General features: G+C 46.4%; 1 protein-coding gene across 5 annotated transcripts in view; it reads right to left on the bottom strand.

The window, feature by feature from the left end:
- The window catches only part of MAPK4 (mitogen-activated protein kinase 4), a 138,620-nt gene that overhangs the window by 68,311 nt on the left and 42,759 nt on the right, over positions 1 to 27,550 (bottom strand). Inside the window, exon 1 of one of the 5 annotated variants that reach the window (XM_084781039.1) lies at positions 9,877 to 9,899. The exons of the other annotated variants lie outside the window; for them this stretch is intronic. The gene's annotated coding sequence lies outside the window, so the exon portion shown is untranslated. Of the gene's footprint in view, positions 1 to 9,876; positions 9,900 to 27,550 lie in introns of those variants that run through there. 5 annotated transcript variants of the gene reach the window in all.

The raw sequence follows: 27,550 nt of genomic DNA, 5'->3' as shown, positions 1-27,550 counted from the left end.
TTGCTGTAGGCCCTGAGGAATGCAAGATAGCAAAAGCAAAAGACAAGATTCTGAAATAGCAACTATGAATATGTTCAAGGACCTTAAAGAAGATATGAATAAATCCCTAAATGAAATCTGTGAAAACAGAGTTTCACGGACTAATGAAAACCATCAAAGACATGAAAGTAGAACTTAACAAAGACATAAAACCACTAAAGAAAACCCAAACTAAAATAAAGCTGGAAATACAGTATTTAGAGTATCAAAGACGAACCTTAGAGGTAAGCTTCACCAATAGATTATAAGGCATGGAAGAGAGAACCTCAGGTGTTGAAGACATGGTAACATCTTAACTGAAACAGTCCAGGAACAAAATATTCAGGAGATATGGGACACTATGATAAGACCAAATCCATGACTAGGCAAAAGAAGCATATAGCACTCCCAATATATAGGAGCAGAAAAGAAATCCCTCAAGACATAAATTTTTTCAACAGATATTTTCAGTGAAGTAACAGAATACAAAATTAACATTCACAAAAAGTGACAAACAGACTAAGAAAGAAATCAGGGGAAAATACTTTTCACAATACCCTCAACACATGCAAGCACACACACATGCATACACATACACACATGCACACACACACATCTTACGTTAACTCTAAGCAAACGAGTGAAAGACTTGGATAATAAATATTCTAAGATTTTAATGAAAGAAATTGAAGAAGATATCAGAAGATGGAAAGATCATCTACGCTCATGGGTTGGTAGGATTAATAAACTGAAAATGATCATCCTACCAACAGCAATCTATGACTCTATGCATTCCCAACCAAAATCCTAACACAATTATTTACAGAAATTGAAAAGGTAATTTCAACCTCATATGGAAACACACAAAATTCAGAATAGATAAAACAACACTGATTAATAAAAAACTGCCAGAGGTAGCATCACCCCCAATTTCTAGATGTATTACAAAGCTATAAGGATAGACACACTATGGTATTGGCAAAAAGCAGACATGCTGATAAATAGACTCAAATTAAAGACCCAGATGTAAGTCCACACACCTATGGGCACCTGGGTTTTGACAATGAGTCAAAAAATACACACTGGAGGAAAGAGTGCATCTTCGAAAATGGTACTGGTCAAACTAGATATCTACATGTAGAAAAATGAAGATATAAATTCATATTAATAATCACCTTTCACAAAACTCAACTCCAAATGGATCAAGGACATCAACTTAAGATCAGGTACCCTGAACCTCATAGAAGGGAAGTGGGAATAGCCTTGAACACATTGACACAAAATAGACTTTCTGAACAAGACATCAACAGCATATGTACTAAAAACAACAATTAATAATTGTGACCTAGTGAAACTGAAAAGCTTTTGTATAGCAAAGAACATCATCATTCTGAAATGATGCCTACAGAGTGGAAAGAAATCAACCAATTCTACATCTGATAGAGGATTAGTATCCAGAATATATAAAGAACTAAAAAACCTGAACATCAAGAAAACAAGTTACACAATTAAAAAGTGGAATACAGAACTCAGCTGAGAATTCTCAAAAGATGAAACAACAAATGACCGAGAAACATTTAAAGAAATGATCAATATCCTTAGCCATCAGGGAAATGCAAATTAACTTTGAGATTTCATCTTATACCAGTCAGAATGGCCAAGATCAGTAAAACAAATGACAGCACATGCTGGCGAGGATGCAGAGAAAGGGGAACACTTATTCATTGCTGGTGGTCATGCAAACTTGTATAGCCATATGAAAACTAGTGTGGTGGTTCCTCAGGGAGCTGGGAGTCAATCTACCTCAAGATTCAGCTAGAAAAAAAAATCATGCTGAGTGAGGTAACCTAGAACTAAAAAATACTGTATTTTTTCTCTTATATGTGCACGCTATCTTTTAAGCCTTCAATATGTGTTCTATAAGCTGAATAACCACAAAGGCTAGGTATCTCATGAGGGGATGGGCAGGAGAGGGAATCTCCCACAGAAGAGGAAATAGAGCACATTGTGGACAGACAGTGGGGAAACAGAATAGGAGGATTAAAAAGGGAAGAGGATGGAAGAGACTGGTAGAGGAGGAATGTGAGGCAACTAATACTAACAGGCATTTGAAAAACAAATCATGGAAACCTACTACCGTAGAAGCTTTCTAAAATCTGAACATTCATGAAAGGAATCTAAATGGAGCCATGAAAATAATAGGGGAGACAGTGCCCCAACCAGACATATTATGCCATCAACTAAAACCTCCAGTGCCAGGAATGGGTTACATTTTGTTGAATCGTTGGCCAATGGGGCCCTCTGGAAACTCCCAAATATCAGAGGCTATCGCCAAGGCTATGGGTTGCTCTCAACATACTGACGGTAAGGTCCTATTGCTGACAACAACACTTACATATGTTATAGAACTAGGAGTTGTTGAGCTGGTGGCCTAACTAAAGACTTCACCCCTACCAACTAGCATGCATGCATGGTACTGGAAAGTACTTTGCATGTTACCAAAGGATAAATATCATCCAGGTATCAGCTCTACCACCTACAACTGTGTAAGATAATTTGTACAATAGTGACACAAATGTTATGGGGTTAACCAATCACTTTTGGATTGGGTTTAAGGTTCACTCCATAAAACAGAACCTTTACCTGACATTGCTAAAAGTGGCCAGGGTTAAGTCTTGAGACTAGGTAGGTCGTGGACCCTAGTGGAAAACCCACTACTGTTATCCTGCTAAAGGAACATAGCAACAAAATGACTTGTAATGACATACTGATAAATCTATAGATCAGTGCTTGCTCAGCCATCATCTGAAAAGTCTGTTGCGGTACATGGCAATTAACAAAGAGACTCACAACTGGACAATGCGTAGAGTGAGACTTTGGAGTACTCGGTCTGAAATGGGATGTCTTCATCACTGCTCTCCTCCTCAAGAATCAGGAGCAGGGGCTGGAGAGATGGCTCAGCGGTTAAGAGCACTGACTGCTTTTCCAGAGGTCTTGAGTTCAATTCCCAGCAACCACATGGTGGCCCACAACCATGTATAATGTGATCTGATGCCCTCCTCTGGCTGCACATGTACATGCAGGCAGAGCACTGTATACATAATAAATAAATAAATAAATAAATAAATAAATAAATAAATCTTAAAAAAAAAAAAAAGAATCAGGTGGAAAGATAGTAAGAGCCAGAGTAGAGAGATGACTACTTCCAGGGAAACAGTGTCTTCAAGACACAACTGGACTGATGCACATGTGGACTCACAGAGACTGTATGCACAAGGCCTGCACAGGTTCAAGCCTGATGGGGTCCCAGCACTAAGATGGGGAAATGGAAACAGGTTCTCACTAACCAAGAAGCCATCTTCAAGTGCTACTTACTGGCAAGAGAAAACCCAGCCTTCTCCAATAGAGTCTTACTGGGTATACTAACCACACTATACCCGGGCCCTATTCCCAGGAGCAGTCGACCAACACAAAGCAACTCAGTGATGTTTTTGTAGACTCTCTGTCTCATTTCTGCTTTGTTTTGGCATTTTTGTCTTGTTGGTCACTTGCTTGTTTATTATGATTCCAATTTTTGTATTTTGTGTGTGTGTGTATGTGCACACTTCTTTTTTTATTCTTTTTATTGCTTTGGTTTGGCTGTGTGTGTGTGTGTGTTAAAGAAAAATAGAAAACATAGCACTGAGTGGATCAAGAGATAGAGAATCATATATATATATATAATATATATTATACATATATATATTATATATATATGAGTGATGGCTTAGAGCCAGTATTGCTGGCTTCAAATCCTGTCTCTGTAACTTCCCAGATCTGTAGTTTAATCTCATTGTGCCTGAGTTCCAAGATCTATAAAACAGGCCATAAACCTCTGCTTTGTTTGCCTAAGGAGGGGAATAAATAATTTTAAAATGAACTGATAAAATATACATGAGATACTTAGTGCTTGGCCATGTGATGTGTTTAATAAATGTCAGCTAATATGGTAATTGCCATTATTGTTCCTAATATCATTACTGAGCAATTCTCAATCTAGTCCAAGCATTTTTTTAACATATGATCAGTAAAGTGAGGCTCAAAGACACCCCCCCCCCAAAAAAAAGAGTCTTAGAAAGTCACAAAACCAAACAATTGAGGTCTAGTCCAATTTCTTTCTGCTGTTTGGGGAAGGTTCAAAGACTAAGTGTTGAGATGAGAAGCAGCGTTTTATTTCCAGTGGGTTTGAGCGTAGAGAAGGGTGCAGTAGAAATAACCTAGCAGCCACTGCAGGAGCCAGGACACTCACCCCGATGCCTTTCACACCCCGGCCCAAGATCGTGGGGACCACAATCACAAATATGTGAGTGGAGCACCTGAGTGACATGAGACTGTGATGTGAAATTAGAAAACGGGAAGACAAAAACTGCAGAAGTTAGATAGCTCAAGGCGCTTGCCCTGCAAGCCTGGAGACCTGAGTTCAATTCCTGGCACCCACAGAAAAGTGGAAGGAAAGAACCGAATTCACAGGACTGTTCTCTAACATTTAGATGTGCACAATAGCATGTACTTTCACACACCATGCATGTACATGCAATGCATGGGCACACACCATGCGCACACATGTGCACATACATACCATGCACCTATACAAGAAAATAAATAAAAATTAAACCAAACAAAAACTATGTTGAGAAAGTTAAACAAAACACCTGAGTAGGCCAAAGTGGGAGGACAGAGGGCTTACTTTAAAACCCTAACTCGACGTTGGGAAAGTTTTAGGAGATAAAGAAACATTAAAAGATTCCCAGAGAAAAGTAACTGGTGGCAGTAGCTATTAATAGATCTTTGGGAGGCTGCTAAAAATAGAGCTAAGCAGACAAGCCATGTGGGCTGTTTTACGTAACTGTGCTGCTGGGAGCCACACGGGTCTCAGGAAGGAGAGGAAGAGAGAGAGGAGGGACTACCTTGTCACACAGCAGCTGGACCAGTACAGTTTGGAGCAGTACGGCGAGAACAATGGGATCGTCCAGATGGCCACGGTGCACTTTCTTGGTGGCCCCGATCTCTCTGTCTTGCACTAGGGTGAGCATGAGGGAAGTCAGCCATAGCCTCTGCTTATGTGGACTCCAGTGAGGTGGGCAATAGGGCCTGCCTGCAACACCACCAATGGGAGGAGAGCTGCCGACTCACAGAGATGGGAGCACGGTTTTTGGCTGGAGTCTGGGAGGGCTACACCAACTTAGAGGTCCCCCGAGATGGGAAATGAAAGGTTACTAGCAATTAATTAGGCAAGGAGGGATAGAAAGATGGAAACAATGTTCTAGGTGGGAGAAATGGGCGTACAAAGCCTCCTGGGAGGGAGGGAGACAGAATTCAGTACTATAAGAAAGGTAATGGTGGGCAAAGATGGGATAAGGCGGATGAAGGTTGAGAAAGTAGATCAGTCCACGAGGCCATTGTAGCAGGACCATTGGGCCTTATAGGTCACAAGGGTCCATGGGCCCAACCTCAGGGTCACTGTACAGTGCACCCCAGGACTTCATGGACCAGACCAAGGCACCTGGTATACTAGAACACAGCAGCCCACACAATCCTTTGGATCAGGGAAAAGGTTCCTTAAGAGCAACAAAACTCACGGGTGTATTTTGAGCATTGGATCACATTTGAATTTCGAGAGATGGTCTTGACCACAGAATGGAGAATGGCTCGGTTGCTCTGGGAGTATTCACTGCTGGTCTCGTTCAGGAGTTGGTCTCGGGGACTGAAGATGGCGTCTGGCCTTGGATGGTACTGATGGGTATGGAAAAAAGAGCTCTGATAGACGTGAGAGGTATTCAGTATGGAAAAAGATAAATCCCCGGGCATAGTGAAGGACTTGAGTGTCGCAGATGGGTGGAGTAGGTCGAGAACAAGGAGAAGTCCTGTATCTGACTCATATTCCTAGAAGGATAGGGTTGCAAATAGCCAGCTGAGGAACTGGGAAGGTGCAGGCTCTGCGCTGGTCTTCCTGTTTACACCTGTGAGGCAATGCTGACAGGAAGGGCTCACAGCTACCGAGAGCCCTCTTGTGCCACACACTGCATAGAGCTCTAGAGAACCAGAGATTAATAAGTCAGGTTTCCAGCCCTCACACAGCCCGTGCTTAGTAGGGCTGCTCTTTGGGGTCACCTGGGGAATCTGGGTCCCAGCCCCCCAGAGGCTCATCTAATTGGCCTGGAGAGCTGAGAGGGCATCCTAAGAGAGAAAAGCTCCCCAGGGGATTCTAACAATGGAGGCTGAGAACTACGGAGGGTTCCTGAACACGAAAAATCTACCCTGGGCTCATCACACAGAAAGGAAGTGGCAGAATGAACCACGGTCTCCCGCCCTAAGAATTTACAGCAGGAACGCTGAAGTACACGGGCATAACGGGAATAGCGTTATTTGGATATTAAACCAATACATTTTCATCCCTAGCAATTCATGGTCCCTGGGTGGTCCCTGGCTCACTAATTAGGAGTGGAGCCTGGCTGTCTTCAATCAGAGAATTCCTTCCAGACACATAGAAGTACCTCATCTGCCTCTGGGGGAATTAACTATTGGTAACAGGTGACCCCTACTCTAGGGTTGGTATGCCAATAAGAGATATCAGTCAAATAGAAGGCATGGTGTGGCCCATGCCATTAGTCAAGGACTGACAGAAAATGTAAGGAATTTCAGAGACGTCTAAGCCTACCTGTGTCCAACTACCCTGTCCAGTGTTCAGCTCCCTTGTCCAAGTCACCACAAGGGACCAAGTTAGGTTTCTGGCTCCTCGAATGAACTTCACCTGTCCTTGACCCAATCTGAGAGCACACACCTCTCAGTTTTCCTGAAGAGCAAAACCCAAAACAGAACTAGGTGGAAAATAACACACACACACACACACACACACACACACACCTGCCCTCCCCCCCAGGCAAACGGCACTTCACTCTACCGGGTGTTTGTACCCCACCCTCCTCAGGAGCGAAGCCAAGCACTATTCCAAACACCTCACTTGTCTCTGCCACAAGCTGACAGTAAGGGAGGCGCTGGCATTTGTCACCATAATTGGAAAGAGAAATAGAGCACCTAAAACATAGAAATGGCACATCTGTCTAAGAACAGCAATGACCTGGAAAAAAAAAAAATGAGCCTGGAACTTCACCATCCCGCCTATTGGTGTTGTTACCTTGCTTCCTGGCTCGCTCCCTGGAGTTATTCCTAATGCCTCACCCACTTATAAACAAGCCCCACACAAGGCAGATCGCTAAACAAGGTTGACTGTTTCTTTTATGCCTTAGGTGACAAAGTTGGCTGTCTGAAAGAGTTCTTGGCTCGCATTCCTCCACGGTGATCAGAGATAAGCTTCAACACACACCCACATCCCTGACCTTAATCATTCTGAAAGACCATAGCAGAGGATCAGACAGAGTTCGTAACCTTAAAGACTTAGGGAAAGATTTAAGGAATTTAATTTTATCCCCAGTGTGAAGCTACTTAAGGTGCCTGAGCTGTAAAGCCACAGTGCTCCCATGAGATTAGTAGACAGTTGCCTGTCTAAGTGGCCTAGACTTGGAAGCTACTGAGCAGGAGGTCTCTGACAAGAATCAAGCCCTCAGTGTTGTCAAGTACGTCACTGCCTCCTAGAAGACACTCGAGCCGACACTGTATCTTTTGAAGCTGGACTTAGGACCTAACCAGACCTTCTGCCATACGGTTCAAGGACCAGGGTATTTCAGTTAAGGCCAGGATGCCTGGGCACGAATGACTGTCCACTCTCAGAAGGACACTGTTCCTAAGCAACAGGTCAAGACAGATCGATAGTACTTTCTCCCAGGGAGTCCCAGGGAAAAGGATTTTCCAGTGCCTCTAAGGAACCTCTAGATTCTAGAAGGATCTGTTCCCTTCTGTTCCCTCTCATATTATAAACCAAACTCTTTCATAAGCATGGTAGAGATATTTGGGAGCGCAGGGTGACACTGGCACACCCATGTCCTTTTTATCCAGGGGCCCAGAGGTAGACGTGTAGCCTTTGCTAGGGCCTTTATTAGATTACTCCATCATCACCACCATCATCATAGTAATAATCATAAAAGTATATGAGACACTGGAAATTGTACTAGACACAGTGGCATATAGAAGATCACCAGACGAGACTCTAAGTCTGTCCTTAATGTCCTTAAAGGCCACAGATGTTTGCTGTAACTCACAGATACCCACAGCGGGAGACAGAATAGGACAGAACACAAAAGAACACAAGAGTCAAGGTTGAGAAAAGTCTCAAAAGCAAGGAGCTGTGGAAATGACTCAGGGAACAACAACATTGGGAAATGTGCCTAGACAGGCAAGGGTGACATTTTAATTGAGCCCCAGAATGCAGTTTTTTGGTTTATTTCCCCCCAAGACAGGGTTTCTCTATGTAGCCCCGGCTGTCCTAGAACTAGCTTTATAGACCAGGCTGGTCTTGAACTCAGTGACCCACCTGCTTTTGCCTCCAGAGTGCCAGGATTAAAGGAGTGCAACACCATTGCTCAGCTTAGAATGCATATTCTAACAAACACAAAAAAATCCTAGTCTAATCATTTGGAAATCAGCAACAGTAGCAAGAAGAATGTTGCCTTCTTCCAACTGAAGAGAAAGAAGCCCAGGTGTCCCTTCCCTACCAGTGTCCCATGCAGCCAGCCTACTGCCTCCCAGGAATGTCCAGTACGAGATGCTGAGTCCATCTAGGACATCTTGAACCATGGGCTCTGCAGCAGGACAGCTGGAATCTTGCTCTTTCTTCTTAGGAGCATAAAGGGTTTGGTAAGACACCATGGACTGTGAGCCCAGTAGTAAAGACTTTCTAGGATGCAGAGACTAACATACACACACACACACACACACACACACACACACACACACACACACACGAATGCATCACTGTCCAACTTATGGTACGCAGAGGTGTTTACTGATGAGAGCCCTATGGTACTATGTCATACCAGGCTAGGAATCCATGAGAAAGCACATTTTATTCAAACACTTTCTCCACACTTGGGTTCTGCATGTCTTCCTTGTTCACCTCCCTACAAAGGACACTGTGTAGGTCAACAGTTCTCTGCTTAAACGGGACTTACTGTCCAGCTGGGGAGTTAAATAATAATAATTCAAGGGGTATCAGGAGACAGAGTCTGGGTGCACATTCTGCAAATAAAACACACAAGCACGCCCCCCCCCCCCAAATCAGTATCACAGGGGAAGCCCAGAAGCCAGTGAGAAGCCTAGGGCACCAGAAGGGTTTGTCTGTGTGCAGCACTTGGTAAACACTTAACTATGTTATTTCTAATCATTTATACAAGTGGCCCTGGTTAGCTGTGGCAACGTGTTCTATAAAGCCACAGTGAGGAGTGCATTAGGGAATGCTTACCCACTGTTCTCCCCGGAGGCACACTGTTGATCCCACCAAAGCCAAGAACACTTTCATAAGCCTCCCCTTCCTTTTTCTGACTGTACCCACACTGCTTCTCAATGACAACATCACAGTGTCTTGTCGGGTTGAAGGTATGTGTGTGTACATGATGGGGGGGGCAGTAGAAGAAACTGCCAACAGGATATGGTTAAGGTTCTTATTGTAGATGTGAGAGAAGAGCAGAGAGAAAGAAGTGGACTGAGTGTGACCAGGGCCAGGGAAGCAGGAGAGGAGAAGAACAGAGTGGGGCTATCAGAACAGGAAGTGTCACAGTCCGTGTGATACTGCAGCCTGGAAGCCAGCATGGCTTCTGCAACCACAGGTAGCCATTTGTCCCTTCTGCCAGAGGTTAGGGTAAATGACTCCGTTTGGCAGATGGAACTGGTTTCACAAGATCCCCAGAAATGCTGGCGTTTATCTACCTGTCGGAAGTCCTATAGTCCAGCTTGAACTCATTTCTAGATATATGGATTGCCTTTTGGAGTTTGGGGAATTTCCTTGAAGTATGTGACACCACATCGTTCTCGTCAAGGCGCATGGTGGCCTTCCTGCATTTAGAAACAGTAGACTCTTCATGTCAGCACTGTGTTTCAGGGCCGTTTCAAACTATAAAATCAACACAAAATAGCACAAAAGACAGCATTAAATAGACCACGAGGACATTTGTTTCCAGTGAGAGTCAAGGTGAGGGTGAGTGTCAGCTTGTCTGCCTTCAGCTGAGGAACATGCATGTCAGGCCAGCAAAAGGGACTCTCTACTCTGGACCTGCCTGTAAGTAACTGTGGACAGACTGAGGCACGCACACACACAAATCAAACTCAGTGGCAGGTGAACTGGCAGGCGTGGAGCCGGGAACCATGCAGCCTCTGCAAATGCTGGTCCAGAAGGGACAAAGGAGAGGACACAGAATGGCGTGGAGGCCACAAAGGCAGATGGTGAGGCTGCCAGATAGGAACGACCAATGCAGAGACCTCAGAGGAGCAGGAAACAGGTGGCACTGGGTAATGGAGTGAAGAGAGGGCACAGCAGACAAGCAGCTGTGGGCAGGGGAGCTGGAGGTCGCACCCACATTCTGCTGCCCCTGAACCACCAAGATGAGTAGGAGAGGTTGGTATAGAAGAAGGAGGAGGACGAGGAGGAGGAGAAGAAAGAGGAGGAGGAGAAGAAGAAGAAGAGACAGAGGAGGAGGAATAGCAGCAGCAGCAGCAGCGGCAGCAGCAGCGGCAGCAGCAGGGGCAGCAGCAGGAAGCAGCTTTATTCCACCATAACTCAGTATCCACAGAAAACCCAGCAATCCAGGATCAAGGCAGGCTGAAGGCCCTGAGGAGTGAGCTTGCCCTACTCCATCTTCCAGCAAACCAGAGAAGTCTGAACGGTTGCCTGTGGCACACTGGGGGCTGCTCCCTGCCTGTGTGTATCCTTACTTCACTAAAATGATTGAGTGACTGGCTGCTGAAGCCTCAGCTAGGACTGCTGCCTGTAATACTTTTAGCTTTCACTTTGAGACAGGCTCTGTACACGCAATTTCTTCGGCAGGTAGTCTAGGTTAGGTCTACAAAGGACTGGCCAATGGGCCCCTCAAGACAAGACATAAAGAACACTAGGTGGCAACTGTTGTTATAGATGACCAGCCTTGGACCCCCAAAGTAGGACATAAAGATGGTGGTGCTCTCTGAAGATGGACCAGCCAAAGCAACACCCACAAAGCATTGTCACCTTTTCCCCTAGTGAGTTTTCAACTTTAGCGGTACTTAAGTTCCTATGCATTAGCTTACACCCCTACTTATAACACTGCATTCTGGGTAAAATGGGCTTCTGAGAAAAGCACTCTCCTTTCCTGGAAATGCCCAAGCCGAAGAAAACATGGGAGGGGAAAACAGAAGAGAAATACGAGCCCCATGTCTGTCAGGATCAGGGCCATTGCTGCTTGACTCAGTCTGCTCTTTTACTAAAAAGTGTGTTCTTGTTTTCTTGCTTGCTCTAATCAAACTTCTGGCTAGTTACTCCACTGCTGTCTCTCATATAAATTCTCCTCTTTGGGGGAACACAAGAATTGAGACTGCTGCTGGAGTGAAGGCCAGAGGAAGCTCTGATCTCCTTGACACACAAACCTCCCTGTAACTGAGTCAAAGGTCTCCGCTGTCTGCATCCAGCTGGGCAGCTCGTGGTTCATTCAGGACCATTTGGCCCACAAACCATACCCTGCCTTTCCCCCATGCTCCAATCTGGGCTAGGTTCAGAGGACGTCACCCGTGTCACTCAGTAAAGACCACACACCATGTGATGCACCCCTGCCGTTGTTTTGAAATTTCCAATGACTTCTGAGCAACTGTGCCCCAGTGAACAGAAAGCGAGTTGCTCTGATTCCCCAGTTTCCCTCTACGGTGTGGGCTGCTTTCCCATTGGCTAGACTCGAGGATGGAGGGCAAGTCTGTGCAAGCAGAAACTACTTTGTTAAAAACTTTCCATCCTGGATGAACACGGACATTTCTGGTCTGGCTATAGAGCCAGCCAACGTGTGTCACTTAATCTCACTGTTGTTTGCGCAGACTGCCTGCACACTGTGTAAACTCCATCCTCCCAGGAGCTTTTCGCTGCCGGCTGGGAATTAGACACACACGTCAAGCTCGTTACGTGATTCTCTCTGGGCTCAGCTCTTCGCATCTCCAGCCCTCGGTATGCTGCACTTCAGGCCTCTAGTGTGTCAGCGAACTTGAGTACTGAGCCCTTGAGAAAGCGCAAACAATGAAACTCTAAGCTCCCAGTGTTCCCATCCCCCCCTCCAGGTAGATGATAGGATTATATCTCCGAGTCCATACTGTTTCCCACATCTCTTCTTTCCAGACCAATCGGGATATAAAATGAGATGGAAAAATCAACAAATAACTGGAGGTACCCGAGCCTCAGCTTATTAAACAAACAACTGTGTTTGAACTACTTATCTACATTTGACATCATGGCCAAACAGATCTGAAATTGGTTGTTAGGCAGGAAAACGGTGATAGAAAACTGTCTGGGGCTGTTGAGATGTACAGCCAGGTGCAAAGGAAGGGCATGGGCACAGGAAGAGGTTGGCAGGAGACCTTGGTTCGAGCCCTGCTACTGACTACACCCTGGAGCTGGGTTATGGCATCTCCCTCTCTGAACTTCAGTTTCTTCCTGGGACAAGCATTTTCAAAAAAAATTTTTTTTTTTGCTGAGAATAAAACTAAAGAAGACCACAAGTTGCCGAAGCACTTTGTGAAATCGCCCAGCCTTCCTTACTGTAAGATTATAGGACCGCCTGTTGCCTGAGCTCACAAGCCTGCAGACCATCATGTTTGAGTTTAGCAGCTCCTTGGGAACTGCCAGGACCCTGCAAAGATTTCAAGAGAACCCAGGCTCCCAGGGAGGTGAGATCAAAATGCAAAGGAAAGAATTTCTACTCCCCATGGCCCGTCAGCCCTTGGCCTCCTAAAGCGATCAGATGCCGAGCCTGGAAGCAGACAGCGTGGTGAAATTCCTCACACTTCTAATTACTTCATGGTTTGTACACAGTTTGGCGGTTGCTTGAAGACTGTTTTATTAATTCACAGATTTGTACTATTTTTTTTTCCCCTTTCCCTTTCTTGCCAATTAGCTGAGCTAGCTGCAACTGGGCATCTGGGGGAGAGCTACAACGGGAACCAAGCCTCCTTCTGCTCCAGCACCTACTGTCTGGGAATCTCACCTCAGAGAGTACACCAGAAGTCACACAGGGAACAGACGGGGACGGGTGCTGGTGGGTGCTTGTTCCCTGGTGTCTAAATCTCTGCTTCCTCTGCCTTAAGGCAAGATCCCCAGTTACTCCTAGTCTAACACCAACTTCTATACACCCTCCAGGTCCTGTGGGCTCATGCCAGACTGAAGGCAGCAGGGGAAAGGCTGTGTGGCTGGCAGACTTATCCGTTCCCCAGAGATTCTCCCCTACAGCCTGTATAAATTAGGAGCGGACCCTAAGTGACTGGCTCTCCACTGTGACCTGTAAATAACATCCACACGGAAGACCTAGGGCAACACGGCAATTGTGTCCACCCCCACGCAGGACAGCCCATGCATGAGGGCTGTTGCACATCCTGGCGCCGATTATGAGTTAATACCGAGTCCCAGGCCTCTCTGCATCTAACGTGGGATGGGGATGTGCCCATACTTGTTACCGATACTGAATGCTGTAAGATGTTAATCGCAGGTACAGGACCACTGCAACCAGACAGCTTGGCTTGGGGATAACCCCGTGGCAGAGTTAGGCTCTGCTTTCAAATGTGCTGTGTTGTGTGCTGGCACGAAGTGGGAGAAGTGGCTGAGACTTCCAGAGCCGAGACCAACTCCGAAATCAGTGAGCAGTCAGAAAGTGTCTGTGGTGTCACTAGGCCACTGCTGGTCACTGAAACTTCCTCGGATAGTTGGTTAGCTTCTTTTTCGACCTTGCCTTCAGAAAGGAGTCTCACAGAAGGCAGCTGAGGAAAGGGCAGGAGCTGGAACAGAGGCCCTGTGGAGGAGGAGGAGGAGGAGGAGGAGGAGGGGGCAGGGAAGGACACAGAGCTGCAAGGGTAACTGCAGCTCCTTTAGTTAGGAGTCCAATGAAAACAAGCATTTGTCTTGCAGATTGATGGGAGCCTGTGGCTGGCCAGGAAGCTGGTTTTCCTGTGCAGCAGGCTCCTCTTGGTAACTTACACCTACAAGATGAACGTCCTTGTGCCATGTTAGCAAAGAGCCCACAGGTCCAGCCTTCAGAACCCGTGGGGGTCTGGATGCACAGTGGTGGGGTGGTTTAGTCTGCAGACTTAGGGTGAAGCCGGAGCCATGATGGGTGCCTGCCTCCCCTTAAGGGATAAGCTTAAAGATAGAACGGAGGAAAGGGAAGGGCAAGGACACAATGAAGGAAAAGTAGGTTCCTGTAGCCTCAATGAGACTCCCCACTCCATCCCGTGGCCCAACACAAGTACACCAGGTGCCAGGAGGGCACCTCCATCCATCCAGTGCACCATTCTTCTCGGAAGCATGAACTTTCTTCTACTTATTTGTTTCATCACACTCAGCCCTTCCTTCTGCACCCAGAGGTGGCTGTGTGCAGTGTGAGAGCATCTTATGTGTCGAATGGCTTGGTTAGTCTGGATGCTTCTATGGGTGTAATTTTGAACAAGGAAATTGGTGGTTTAAGAATAAAGCTACCGAATACTACTCAGCTATTAAAAACAAGGAAATCTTGAAATTTGCAGGCACACGGGTAGAACTAGAAATAATCATCTTGAGTGAGTTAATCCAGACCCAGAAAGACACACATGGTATATACTCACTTATGACTGGACACTAGCCCACCATGGATGTCTTTGGAGAATCTTCACTCAGCAGGGGGTTGGGACAGATGCTGGGACCCGCTATTGGGATGCCAGGCGAGAGTGGTATGGGAGAAGGGGGAGACAGAAGGACCCAGAGGGTCCAGAAACCATACAAAAAGACCATCAGGGCTGGCGGGCCTGGACCCATGGAGTCCTGTACAAACTGCTGTACCAACCAAGGACAGGGAATGCGGTAAACCTAGAACCCTTGTTCAGATCTAGCCAATGGACAGCACATTCTCCACAGTTGCGTGGTGAGTGGGGACGAACTCTGGTGCCCTTTATTTGACTACTTCCACTTGGTGGGGAGGCCTGGTGGCACTCAGAGGAAGGGGAAGCAGGATATCCGGATGAGACCTGATAGGCTGTGATCACATGGTGGAGGAGGAGGTCCCCTTCTGTCACAGGCCTAGGGGAGGGGAATAGGATGAAAGGGGCGGGGGAAGAGAAGATACGAGTGAGGGGGATAACAATCAGGATGTAATATGAATAGATTATTTAAAAAATAAAAATGAAGCCGGGCGTGGTGGCGCACGCCTTTAATCCCAGCACTCGGGAGGCAGAGGCAGGCGGATCGCTGTGAGTTCGAGGCCAGCCTGGTCTACAAAGTCAGTCCAGGATGGCCAAGGCTACACAGAGAAACCCTGTCTCGAAAAACCAAAAAAAAAAAAAAAAAAAAAAAAAAAAAATGAAAAAAAAAAAAAGAATAAAGCAGACTGCCTCCCATATTCTATAATACGGTGGGCCTCATCTAGTCAGCTGAAAGACCTGTTGAACTACAGAATGACTTTCCAGTAATCAGGAGAGACTCTGCTGGACACCCTCAGACTTCAGCTGCAGAATCAGCTCAAGCTCTTCCCGGCTAGCAGCACTTTCTGGGTCTGTAGCTCTTGGCTCCGTGTGCGGGCTTTAAACACACTAACCACCATAATCACGTAAGCTGAATCTTTACGGCAGATTTCAATATACAAATGCATGTACATGTACACATGAGTATACACACACACACCCATACACACACACACACAAACACTGAGGGTCTTTTTCTCTTCTGAATACTGTCTTATAATACACCGGGCACTAATGAAGCCCAAGCTGACGGCCCCTCACTTGCAAGCTCTCCTTCCAGGGGCTTGGGTGGGTCCTGTCCACTTGCATTTCTGCCTGATGCATCTCTGCATCATGGCCTTGCTCACAAGAGCATCTCTGTCCTCTCGGTTTCAACGGGAAGCTCCATGATGGTCAGGCTGCGGCTCTGCTCCCTGCCTCTGCGGTGGTCTGTGCCTCGGCCTTCACGTGCTCTAAGGACCTCCTGGGTCTTGCTTGCTCTTGGTTCCCGTGAGTCTGTAAGGAGGGGAAGTGGAAGGAGCGCTTGGAGAATGATGCTGAGGGCCAGGGTCTGAGGAGGATGGAACGAACATAAGTGAGAAGCAAAGATGGGGCAAGGCCTGTTGTGGTTCACGCTCAGCACCTGCTGACCATTCGCACCCTGGGATTCTGGTCACTGAACTCGGTCTCTGGGCGTTATGGAGACCAGCTTCTCCTGTTGTGGCATTTTCTGTGAAAGACCTTGTGACTTGCCTCCTCTCCTCTCCTGTGCTGAGCTGGCTTAGGAAAAACACAGAGGAACCGAATCCCCAGGCAGCTCCAGGGTTCCAGTCTCTCCATGCTGGCCTCCTGGAGTCTCTCCATACCGGCCTGCTGGGGCACACACACACATCAGCCAAGATATGAGTTCATCTCTACTTGTTTTTCAACCTTTGGGTACCCAGGAGAGTGAGTTAGCATGAAACTCAGTGCCCCGGGCTGAGAGAGGAAACAGCTTCTTCTCTAGCTGCGCTCTGGGTGTGAGGAAGCTGACAGCTGACTCAGAGCAAGCCACTGGGTGCTGTCAAGGGTCCTTTTCTGAACACAAGTTCTCCGAAGACTCAAGGCAGCCACAGCTCCCAGGTGGCAGCCTGGCAGGCCCTCCAGCAAAGGCACCTGCATTCCTGGATGAGCTCAGCCCCCAAAGCACGAACTTACACATGCAGCGCTGCCCCCACCAACCTCCTAACTCCCAGTGCATCTATACCAGCCACAGGCCTTGGAGTACACATCTGGATTTAGACAAAGACAAAACTGATGATCGTCCCTAAATCGCACAAAAGGATTTGCCCCTGGGTTTGTCTTTTCCTATCTTTTTTTTTTCCTTTTTTAAAAGAGCTGTCATAATTGGTTTTTGTTTGTTTTGTGTGTGTGGTGTATATACATGCTTGTGTGGTTGCACAAATGTGTGGGCCTGTGCCTGTGTTTCCGTGCACACATCTGGAGACCAGAGGTTGATGGTAGCTGTTTTCTATTGCTCTCCATCTTATCTTTTGAAACCCTGGAGCTTATCAACTGGGCTGGGTGGATAGCCAATGAGCCCCAGGTTTCTACCCTGGGGCTACAGAGGGCGGCCACCCCTGGCTTCACGTGGGCGCTGGAGATTTGAACTCAGGCCCTTACACTTGCAGAGCAGCCACTTTACTAAGTTAACTAAGCATTATCTATCTTCCCTACCCCAGTTGCTGCTGGTCTTAGATTACAAATTTGTCATTAAAATTTTCAGAAAATAGGGGCTGGAGAGAAAATTGGTGCTTTGTGGTTAAAAGCACTGGCTGTTCTTCCAGATGACCCTGGTTGAATACCAAGCACTGACATGGCAGCTCACAACTATCTCTAATTCCAGTTCTGTGGGACCCAACACTCTCTCTGGGCTCTGAAAACACTAGGCACACACATGGCACACAGACATACATGCAAGCAAAGCACCCATAAACATAGTTTTTTTTTTTAATCTAAAACAATATTTTAAAACCTTTTTCAGAAACTAAGTAAGACTTTGCTTTCAGATAATAAAATAGGGCCAGGAAGATGGCTTAGTGGGCAAGAGTAGTGGCTCAGCAAGCATGAGGAACTGAGTTCGAATCCTCAGTGCCCATGTGGAAAGGTGGCCATAGCTATGAATATTTGTATCCCTGGCACTGGGCCTAAGGGTGGATCCTGAGAGCTCGGTGGCTGGTCAGCTGTGCTGAAATAGCGAGCATCTGGCTCAGTACAAGACAAGGACTAGATGAATGAGATGACCAATGAGAGTGGAAGATGCCTAACATCTTTTCCCCACCTCCATATACGCCAAAGACTTAAAAATATTAATTTAAAATTTAATTATTTTTAAAAAAATGCAGAATAATCGTAAAGCTTCTACACACACAATAACAGTTTTTTCTTTTTTTTTTTTTTTTACAAAAAAAAACCAGGACCCTTCAGTACATGCTATTCTGCAAAATTAAAAAAAAAAATCTGTGATCACGGAGCTGGCTCCATCATGTGAGAATTCCAGTGTTGGCATGGAGGATGCTCCAACTTTCTCAGGTATTGATTTTCTTTAAATAGCACACTCTCCTAGAAGCTTAAACTACCTGCAAGGTGTAATTTACCATATAAATCTCCAGGAAGTCTTAATTTCACAGGTGCCTTTGTACTCAGCTCCCATTTATACAAGCAGTCCTAGAAGCCAGTGCTCATGTATTCATCCATTAACCCAAAGCCGAGTCCATGCAGCTGTGGACTGGACAGCGTTTGAGTTTGTACCTCGTGCTCGAGGCACTGGCAGTTTGGTCCAGTGTGGAGAGTAGAGGCCTCACCAGGTTCTGTGTGCCACGCCACTTACTCTTATAAACCTTCTGTCTCCAGCATTTCATTATAATGACAAAAAGCTGTATGTGCCTACGCGGCCCTTATCACTGTGAACCAGAGCAGTGAGGCAGGGAATAAATAGCTCCCTGCTTTGGTGGAACTTGCTAAGTGACTGGAGATAAGCCAGGCTGCACTGAGGGCCATGAAGGTAACAAGACAGAGGTGGGTGATGTGTCACCTTACCTTGGCCAAGAGATTACTTTAGGCTTACTTGAAAAGATGCAACTTGACTAAAACCTGAAAGGTAAGAATTATCCGTTCATTAACATGAGGGCGGGAAAGCTAAGAAAACCAGCAAGAGCAAAGGCCCTGAGGCAGGACAGTGTTTGGAATACTCAGGAAATAGGATGGCGGAGATGGAGCCTGCACAAGGGACAAGATGGGACAGACAGGCCAAGTAGGGCCGTGTGTGTCACCAGGAAAAGTTCTAACTCCATTCCAAGCACCCTAGGGAGCCAGGCATTGGCCCAAGCAGGAGGTCAGTGACCTGATTTGCAGGTTTATAAATTCCCTTTGAATAATACTTGAAAGCTGATGAATGGCCTTGAGGGAGGCAAGAGTGAAAACAAATAGCAGTCAGGAGGCCGCTAAGGTGTCTCGGGTGGTGACGATGGTGGCTCAGGTGTAGGTGTCAGGCACACGGCTGTGTGGACAGAAGTGGACCTGGTGATGGAAATGCTGCCCTTAGTGAAGACAGGGATGAAGACAATTAGGGACAAGGCCAGCTGGGACGCACCTTAGTCTGTAGACACTCTGCACTGCTGGACAGAGTGTGAGACTGCGTGGTCCCAGGACCCTTATGCTTTAAACCCTGAGTCCCAGCTGGGACACATCCCGGGTCAGGGTCACAGTCCCTATCTGAGCTGGAGTCTCCCGGGGACTTCTCTCACCCTGTGAGCTTCCCCCCACCTCTGACAAAAATACAGTAAACACCCATTCTGGTTAGCTTTATTGTCAACCTAACACATGCCAGGGAAGAGGGAATCTCAAATAAGGAATTTTCACCATCAGATTGGCGCATGACATATCTGCAAAGCATTGTCTTAACTGCTAATTAATATAGGAAGGCCTAGTCCACCTGGGCAGGTAATCTTGGGTTGGATAAGAAAGCTGGCTGAGGGCTGGAGAGACGGCTCAGAGGTTAAGAGCACTGGCCGTCCTTCCAAAGGTCCTGAGTTCAATTCCCAGCAACCACATGATGGTTCATAACCATCTATAATGAGATCGGGTGCCCTTTTCTGGCCTGCAGACATATATGCGGCAGAACACTGTAAACATTAAAAAGAAGGGGGGGAGGAGGAGAAGGAGGAGGAGGAGGAGGAAAAGGAGGAGGAGAAGGAGGAGAAGGAGGAAGAGGAGGAGAAGGAGGAGGAAAGAAGCTAGCTGAGCATAAGCTAGAGTGAGTGTCTTAGTTAGGCTTTTGTTGCTACAATGAGACATCTCCAATGAGAGCCTGCAAACGGGAGTTGACGCAGAGGCCATGGAGGGGTACTGCTTACTGACTTGACTCTTTTTGGACCCCAGACCACCAGCCCAAGGGTGGCACCATTCACAGTGGGCTGGGCACTCTCCCTTTATTCACTAATTGAGAAAAATGCTCATGGAGGCATTCCCTCAATCAAGACTGTTTCCTCTCTGATGACTCTAACGTGTGTCAAGTCGATGCAAAACCAGCCAGTACAATGAGCAAGTCAGTGGGTGGCAGCCCCGCACGACCTATGGGGTTCAGTTCTTGCCTCCAGATTCCTGTCTTAAGTTCCTGACTTGGTTTCCCTCAACAATGGATTGTAACTTATAAGCCAAATAAATCCCTTTCTCCCCAAGTTGGTTTTGGTCAGTATGGTGGCTTAAGTAAGAATGAGCCTCATAGGCTCATAGATTTGAATGCTTATCACTAGGGAGTGACACTATCAGGAAGTGTGGCTTTGTTGGAGTAGGTGTTGCCTCTTGGAGGAAGTGTGTCACTGGGGGGTGGGCTTTGAGGATGCATAAGCTCAAGCCAGGCCCAGTGTCTCTCTCCCTCTCTTTCTGCTGCCTGCCAACCCAGATGTAGAACTCTCAGCTCCTTCTCCAGCACCATGTCTGCCTGCATGCCACTATGCTCCCCGCCATGATAATAACGGATAAACCTCTGAAACTGTAAGCCAGCCCCCAATTAAACGCTTTCCTTTATAAGAGTTGCCGTGGTCAGTCACGGTGTCTCTTTGAAGCAATAAAACCCCTAAGGCAGTCAGTGCTTACCACAGCAACAGAGACTAAGCTAGAACATACCCAAAGTCTTGGTGGCTCCTGGAGGGCAGGCTTGTTATGCACATAATTGTTTCCTAGATTAACTAAATAACTGTATCCTTGGGTCCACTACTCCAAGGGCTCTGTTCTTGAGACCTATTGAAAACGTAGTAAAAGCCCAATAAGTCTTTGGGGGAAACAGTGTCTGATGATCTAAAGGTATCCATCTCACCGTAGGTCATCCCACCCCAGCTGGGAATGCTAGCTTTCTAGTTTGTAGATGTTATGTAGCCTTTCCAAGCCTCAGTCGCCTCATCTGGGAGATGGAGATGACAACGCTGATGAGATGTAAAGTCTGAGCGGCGCCAAGTACAGTGCTTGCTGATGCAATAGATGCTTCATAAAACGAAAGGGTACTTACTTCTCTTCTTCAACCATTTTCAAGGATCCTATTTCTGAGCAAGTCAGGTAGTAAGGAGACGTCTTGGCTCAAATGAATGAGAATAAGTAATTATTCTATGACACCTACCTAAATACATGGATAATTTCCCAAAGCAAGAAGTGAAAGTTGAAAAGTAGCTTGGCTGTTTTTTCTTTCTTTAAGGTCATTTTAATGTTTTTGTAATGGGGTTTCATGTGTTTTTATTGTTATGCGACTGGGTCTTCTGTGCCCTACACTGGCCTTGAACTTTCTATGTAGCTCAGGCTGGCCCGGAAGTCCTGATTTTCCTGCCTCTACCTCCATGTGGTATCGTTACAGGTATTTGTCACTATGTCTAGCTCATGTGGTATAATTTTGTAAACAAATAAAGCATGTGACATCCCTCATAAGTAGTTACACAGCACCACTTCCCTCCCCTAGTGAAAGGCAGGTAAACATCAGCGAGGCCAAGTCAGCTCAGGCTGGACCACGACCTGAAGTAAGCTCAGGCTGGACCACGGCCACACACTGCAGCCACACGGATTTGCATCCGAATTTCTAATGCAGAGGCCTAAGGATCTACCTCTTAGGAAACAAGTTCCTCAGATAATAAAATGCCTCCGAAGTCTGCCGGGTCCTTCTGCTGGAAAGAACAGGGTTTGGAGCCAAAGGCCCAAGTTCTAGCCCTGGCTCTGCTGCTGCCTTACACAGAAATCCACATGTCCTCTTGGGTCCCATTTTATTTTTCTGCTATAACACATCCAACTTGATGATCATTCATGGAGAAGGGGTCATGTATGTCTTCCATGGGGCAGCCATGCCAGAGAAGAAAAGCTGGCTGGAACCCCTGCATTCCTGAGGAGAAGTAAATAATCTCTGGAACAAATAAATATTAATAAGCAAGTGACTGGGCCTCACCACAGTGAAGCGCATGCCTACTGCTGCCAACACAAATAACGAAGTCGCACGGACTGCATTTCCTCGGGAGGCTAACATCCTATTTTGTTGTCATGTCTGGCTCACAACATAGCCCAGTATCCCTGCTCATGCCAACAGGCCAGCCTGAGATTATGCTTACTCCCCTCTTGAGGCTACGGAGTAGACTGTAGGGGGACAAGGAGAGTCACCAGGCAACGAGGCTCAGCTTTGCTAAAGGGATGACATGGTTAAAAATAACCCACAACAGAGATCTAGCGTGAGGCGGCTTCTGAAGAGAGTGTGTGTGCTTGCCACCTTGGGACAGGAAGGGTTACTGACTGACAGACGGGGAGAAAAGGGCAGGTGGCAGCAGTGATTGCTGAGATCTGCTCATCTTGCTGGATAAGTCAAGGATTCAAGGATTTTTAAACTGAATTCTGAGTGCTGGGTAAACATCATAGTGACTCATAGCAAAACAAACCATGGCTGATCATTTTTTTCCCATCATAAAGGGTCTCATAATTGCAGAATAGCTAATACATAACATTGGGCCCTGTGTACTAGGAGTCTTTGGCTGGGCCATGTTAATTCAGGTTTACAGAATTTTGAGTCTTCACAAGAGATCATTCAAGTTGCGCTTTTGTTTTACAAGGGAGGTGGTCTAATTAAAATGAGACGTTTGCCGTTCCTCCGTTTCCATTCACTTTCCTGTGTAAGTGACATGATGACCTTCATAAGCTTGGGTCATAGAGAGACACGCTATAGGATGAGTACCCAGGCCAGGTGACCGAATTTTGGAGGAGTTGAGTATGTACCATAGTGGCCAGCAAAAAGTATTCTTCAGGACAGTCTTTGCATATTCCCTTTGGGTTTAAGGCGGCCTCAACGTGTCCCGTCAAATACCTAGGCCAGCCTGTCCAGAGGATCTGTTCTTACCAAAGGAGCCACTGCTTGCTCATGCAGTTCACTCTTCCAAAGACAGAAGTGGGTCCAGACATTACCTCAGCACAGCATAGCCATCATTTACAAACACGAACATCTTCAAAGTTAAGAAAATTTTAATAGAAACAAATGAAAATGCATGTCACTAGTTTTGTCAGCACTACAGGAATGGTCGATGGAGAAAAGATCAGGGCTACAACACATTAGGATAATGCGACCACTAGCAGTTCTGTCCTGGCTCCCTAAGCAAGCGTTATCCACGGGTCATGCTAGATCTCTGTTGCGGGTTATTTTTAACCATGCCATCCCAAAGCTAAGCCTTACGGCCTGATGGTTCTCCCTGCCTCCCCTGCAGTCCCCAATGCCCAGGCAGGTGAGAGTCACCAGGAGACACCAAAAATAAAGGAAACATCCAACAAAGTAAGCATGCATGGAGGCAGAGATAGGTCAGCTGTCACCATTTGCTGAGTGGCCTATGGGAGAGAGATCCAACTACTGGGGGCTTGCTGTAGAGGGGAGAAGAAGGCTGTGTGGTGTACGCATACCTGTACAATGCTCTCATAAAAAAAAAGGAAGTTTAGGTGCAAAAGATGAAAGTTTTCAAAAAAAAAAGTTGGAGCTCCCCTCCAAAGGAGGGGCCAACAGGGCTTCCTGGTATGGGATGTGTTTGAGACGGAGAGGAGATGACTCTCCAGGATGGCTCGGAGGGAGGAGACCGGGAGGGGGAGAAGTTTGATGTGGGCCTAAGGCTTTAAGAATCTGTAAAGGAGACCAGGCAGAGAGAGGAACAGAAATAAGATGAGGGTGGCTAACAAGCCAGAGCAAAGACATAACAGGAATGTCTTTTAGGTCATAAGATGGATGGGAGGCCAGAAGACTGTCACCTTCCTCCTCCTCCTCCTCCTCCTCCTCCTCCTGCCAACATGGGATTGGCCTGTGAGAGCAGCCACTTAGGCTTCAAAAGCCTTCCTGGCTCCAGGCTCATAAGGGTTGGCCCTACAGCTCTGTGGACTCCGTAAAGGACAGCGGTGTGACTTTCCTGTGAGGAACAGCAGTACACTAGGCTGGAGCCTGTCAAAGGTTTAACAAACTGGAATAAACAAGGAAAGGCCTAAAGCCAACGTTTATCCATAGAAAGTCATGCTCAGCAAAACGCAGGGCTATAGGTTTTCCCGTGTCCTCTTTAACTATCCCAAGCGCTTCAAGTCTGCACCTTCCTGGTGAGCGCAGCATGGGGATACAGTCACTTTCCTTCTTAACTTAAACACACACATAAAAACCTAAGAATTCTCTTTGCGATTAAAAACAAACTCTTTCAGCAATGCCTTTGAAATGACAGAACCTCCCATCTGGCCTAACCCTTGCACGGCTCATGAGGAAACCTTCAAACATCCCAGCACACAGAGGAAAACCCACTGGTGGTTATTCACGTTAGAAGGCCTGAAAGTTGAGGCTCCAGGATGGAGGGGTGATGAGGCCACGGGAACCAGCGCCGTCCATTAAACACGTCCTTCCTGGGACGTTAAGCCCTCCTAGATATAAAATCATGTATCGCCTCACTTGAGCCTTAATCCGAGAGGTGAGTAAGGAGGAACAGTATAAGGCAGATGATGATAGAACATTTTAGAGACAAAGCCCAAGTGCCTGAGCCTGAAGTGCCACCCAAGGTTGGTGACAGATAAAAGACTGAAATCCAGGCCATGTGACTCCACACTATGCTGCCTCAGCCAGGCATCACACGGCCCTGGCATCTCAGACTCTCTTTTTTTGCAGTGAGTGCCTTCAAGACCATCCCAAACCCCTTTTTCTGTTCTTTAAAAACATTTACTCATTTATCAGTATGTGTGTGGTGGTGGGGGCAGGGCATTCTTGCTTATCTTTAAAGGAGAACACCACAATACTGTGCAAGCAACTAAGCCCTGGACACCGCCCCCTCCTAACTTAGATGGATGAGGATATATGTGTTCAGAGGACCACACTCAACACACACACACACACACACACACACACACACACACACACACACACACACACACACACACACACGAGCACCCCTGTCACTCAGAGACGATGCCAAGCCTGACAAAGCACACACAGTAGTAACCTGAATGTCCATGGGTGACCAACCTGGTTCAAGGCCCCAGGCAAACATGTCTCTGTGTCTCTTGCTCAACATAAAAGGCCACCGTGTCCAGCGTGAAAGATTATTAACATTAAGAACAGGCACAGTTTCTGTGGGCAAGGGCAAGGCGCAGGCTGCTGCTGGGGACTGGCTATCGGGTCCTTCCTCTTAGATAGCATCATGGCAACAGATCCCGTCAGAATAAAGAATCCGGCTTCCCAGAAAGGTGGCATGCTTATCTTCTGCCTTCTGTCCCTCCTGTGACTCTCAGTTCCACCAACACCAATGACATCATGCTGGATTCACAGAATTGCAACAGAAGTGGGCAACTGTTCAGCTGTTCGCATCACTACACAATCACAACCCGCAAAACTGTGAGCTCTCTACGTGTCTCAGACATCTGAGGTGATGAGGGACTGCGAAACTGATTCTCAGCAATGGCAATCAGATGGACTCTAAAATTCTAAACACTTTTATTTTTATAAAAGGTTTAATAGACAGAGGAGTTGGGTGGGGGAGACAAAGAAGGGAAGAAACCGTATAAAGACAGAAAGTGTGTATGAAATTCTCAAACAAAATTTAAATTAAAAGGTTTAGGAACCAATGGTGCATTCAATTAATTAAGTAATTTTAGCTTTATTTAAAGAATTTTAATTTAAAATGTGATGTTTTAATTATAGTTTTTTTTTTACTTTTAATTTAACATGTTTGGAACATTTTAGAAAAATATTTGAAACATTCATTTAAAATGTTTTTTTCTACAATTTTTTTTATTTCTATCACAATATATTCAAATATGACACACATTTAAATTTTAACTCTTTTGGTCCTTATTATCAGTTAAATATAAATTATACTGAACAACGTAATTAGCGGTTGCTCTGAAATGAAGTCCAGACAATAATCTTTTGGGATAATGTCATTTATCCAACCGCCGTCCATTAGCAGAATCCCAGCATGCATAATAATAACTACAAAATCCATAGTCAGAACGGGAAGGGAAAGAGAACTTAGCAAGGGTCATGGCGTTTTCTACACTAGGACAGACCCTACAGACTAATGTGGCATGTAGTATTTACAGTCACAAAGGCCATCAAGCTGCGCACTCACGAACCATGGACTTATGTTATAGATTTACATAACTGAGTCTTCAATTTAGGATGAAGGGAGAGTGCTTGATGGCTCTGAGCCCTTTCTGTGATAGAAACCAGTATTCTTATCATGGCAAGGGATGTTGACAGTGTGACCATCTTCAAGGAATCTAGCATCAGAATCTTCCCAGCTGTTTGACCTCATGTCCCCCTGTCTTGATGACGTGGGCAGGTGCCCTCCAGGGCAATGCTACCATTTCCTCTGGGCCATTTTATCTTTCTCTATAGACTTTTGAGATCAGTGCTGTGTCATTAAATGACTCCCCGGAGCTTCCTAGAATCCAGGGGACAATGTTGCAGCAGCCAGAGAGAGAGAGAGAGAGGAGAGAGAGAGCACAGCAGCTCTCTCTGAGGTAACTTGTGCAAGGTCACTTTGGCCCAGGCCTGGATAAGGAACTAAGTGGCATCCTGCCAGTAAAAGATCTGTGCGACTCCCTTATTTGGTAAAGATGTACGCAGGCCTGCTCCCAGGGGGAGAATCTGTGTCTCCACATCTGCGCATTGGAGACTACTACAAAGCAACCTCCCTCTGAAGTGACCTGAACACACCTCCACCTGGCCCTCTCCAGTCTGAGGCAGTTCCTCACACAGGCCACTGTTCCCTGCCTGTTGGGTTCATCTCACCTGTATAACAGTGTTAGTTGGTTCATAGCCAGGCCATCCCTCATCATATGCTGTTTCCTTATAGCCCTGGAACTGGGGCTGGCTGCCCATCTGTGGTCATGGGACATCCAATGACATATATGTTATCCAAATTAGATCATGATATAATTCAAGCCCATAATGAGTATAATTCACCACGAGTTATCCCCAGCACTAAATGAGCTTGGGGAAGAGGCAGCTATCCCTCAAAATGCTCCCTACCAAACAGGAGGAGGAGGAGGAGGAGGGTGGGTGGCTGGCGTTGAGAGTGTTTGTGACTCAAGCCCAGGAAAGGGGCACAGAGTACCACGCAGCCCACCGTGTGTCTAACGTCATCCCTTTACAGAGAAAGAAACGGCAGTAGAAAGAGGCTGCATTTGACTCTCAGCTCTGAGCCGTCCCTTCCATTCTCTGTCTGTGGATGCTCCACTAGAAATCTGCCACCACAAACCACAGCTCAGCAGACAACTGGTTCCTTGTTGGTTCTGCCAGAGGACACCATGAGAGACTGCAAGGTAGGAGGCGGGCTCTTCTGACAGCGTGGCCCCTCTAATGCTCTCCACCGTGGCTCTGGACTTGGTTCTGGATCGC

The sequence above is a fragment of the Acomys minous genome (genome assembly GCF_964271855.1).
Source record: "Acomys minous genome assembly, chromosome: 4".
Lineage (NCBI taxonomy): Eukaryota > Metazoa > Chordata > Mammalia > Rodentia > Muridae > Acomys > Acomys minous.
Note: the sequence above shows the minus strand (reverse complement) of the source record. Positions and strands in the feature narration are given on the sequence as shown.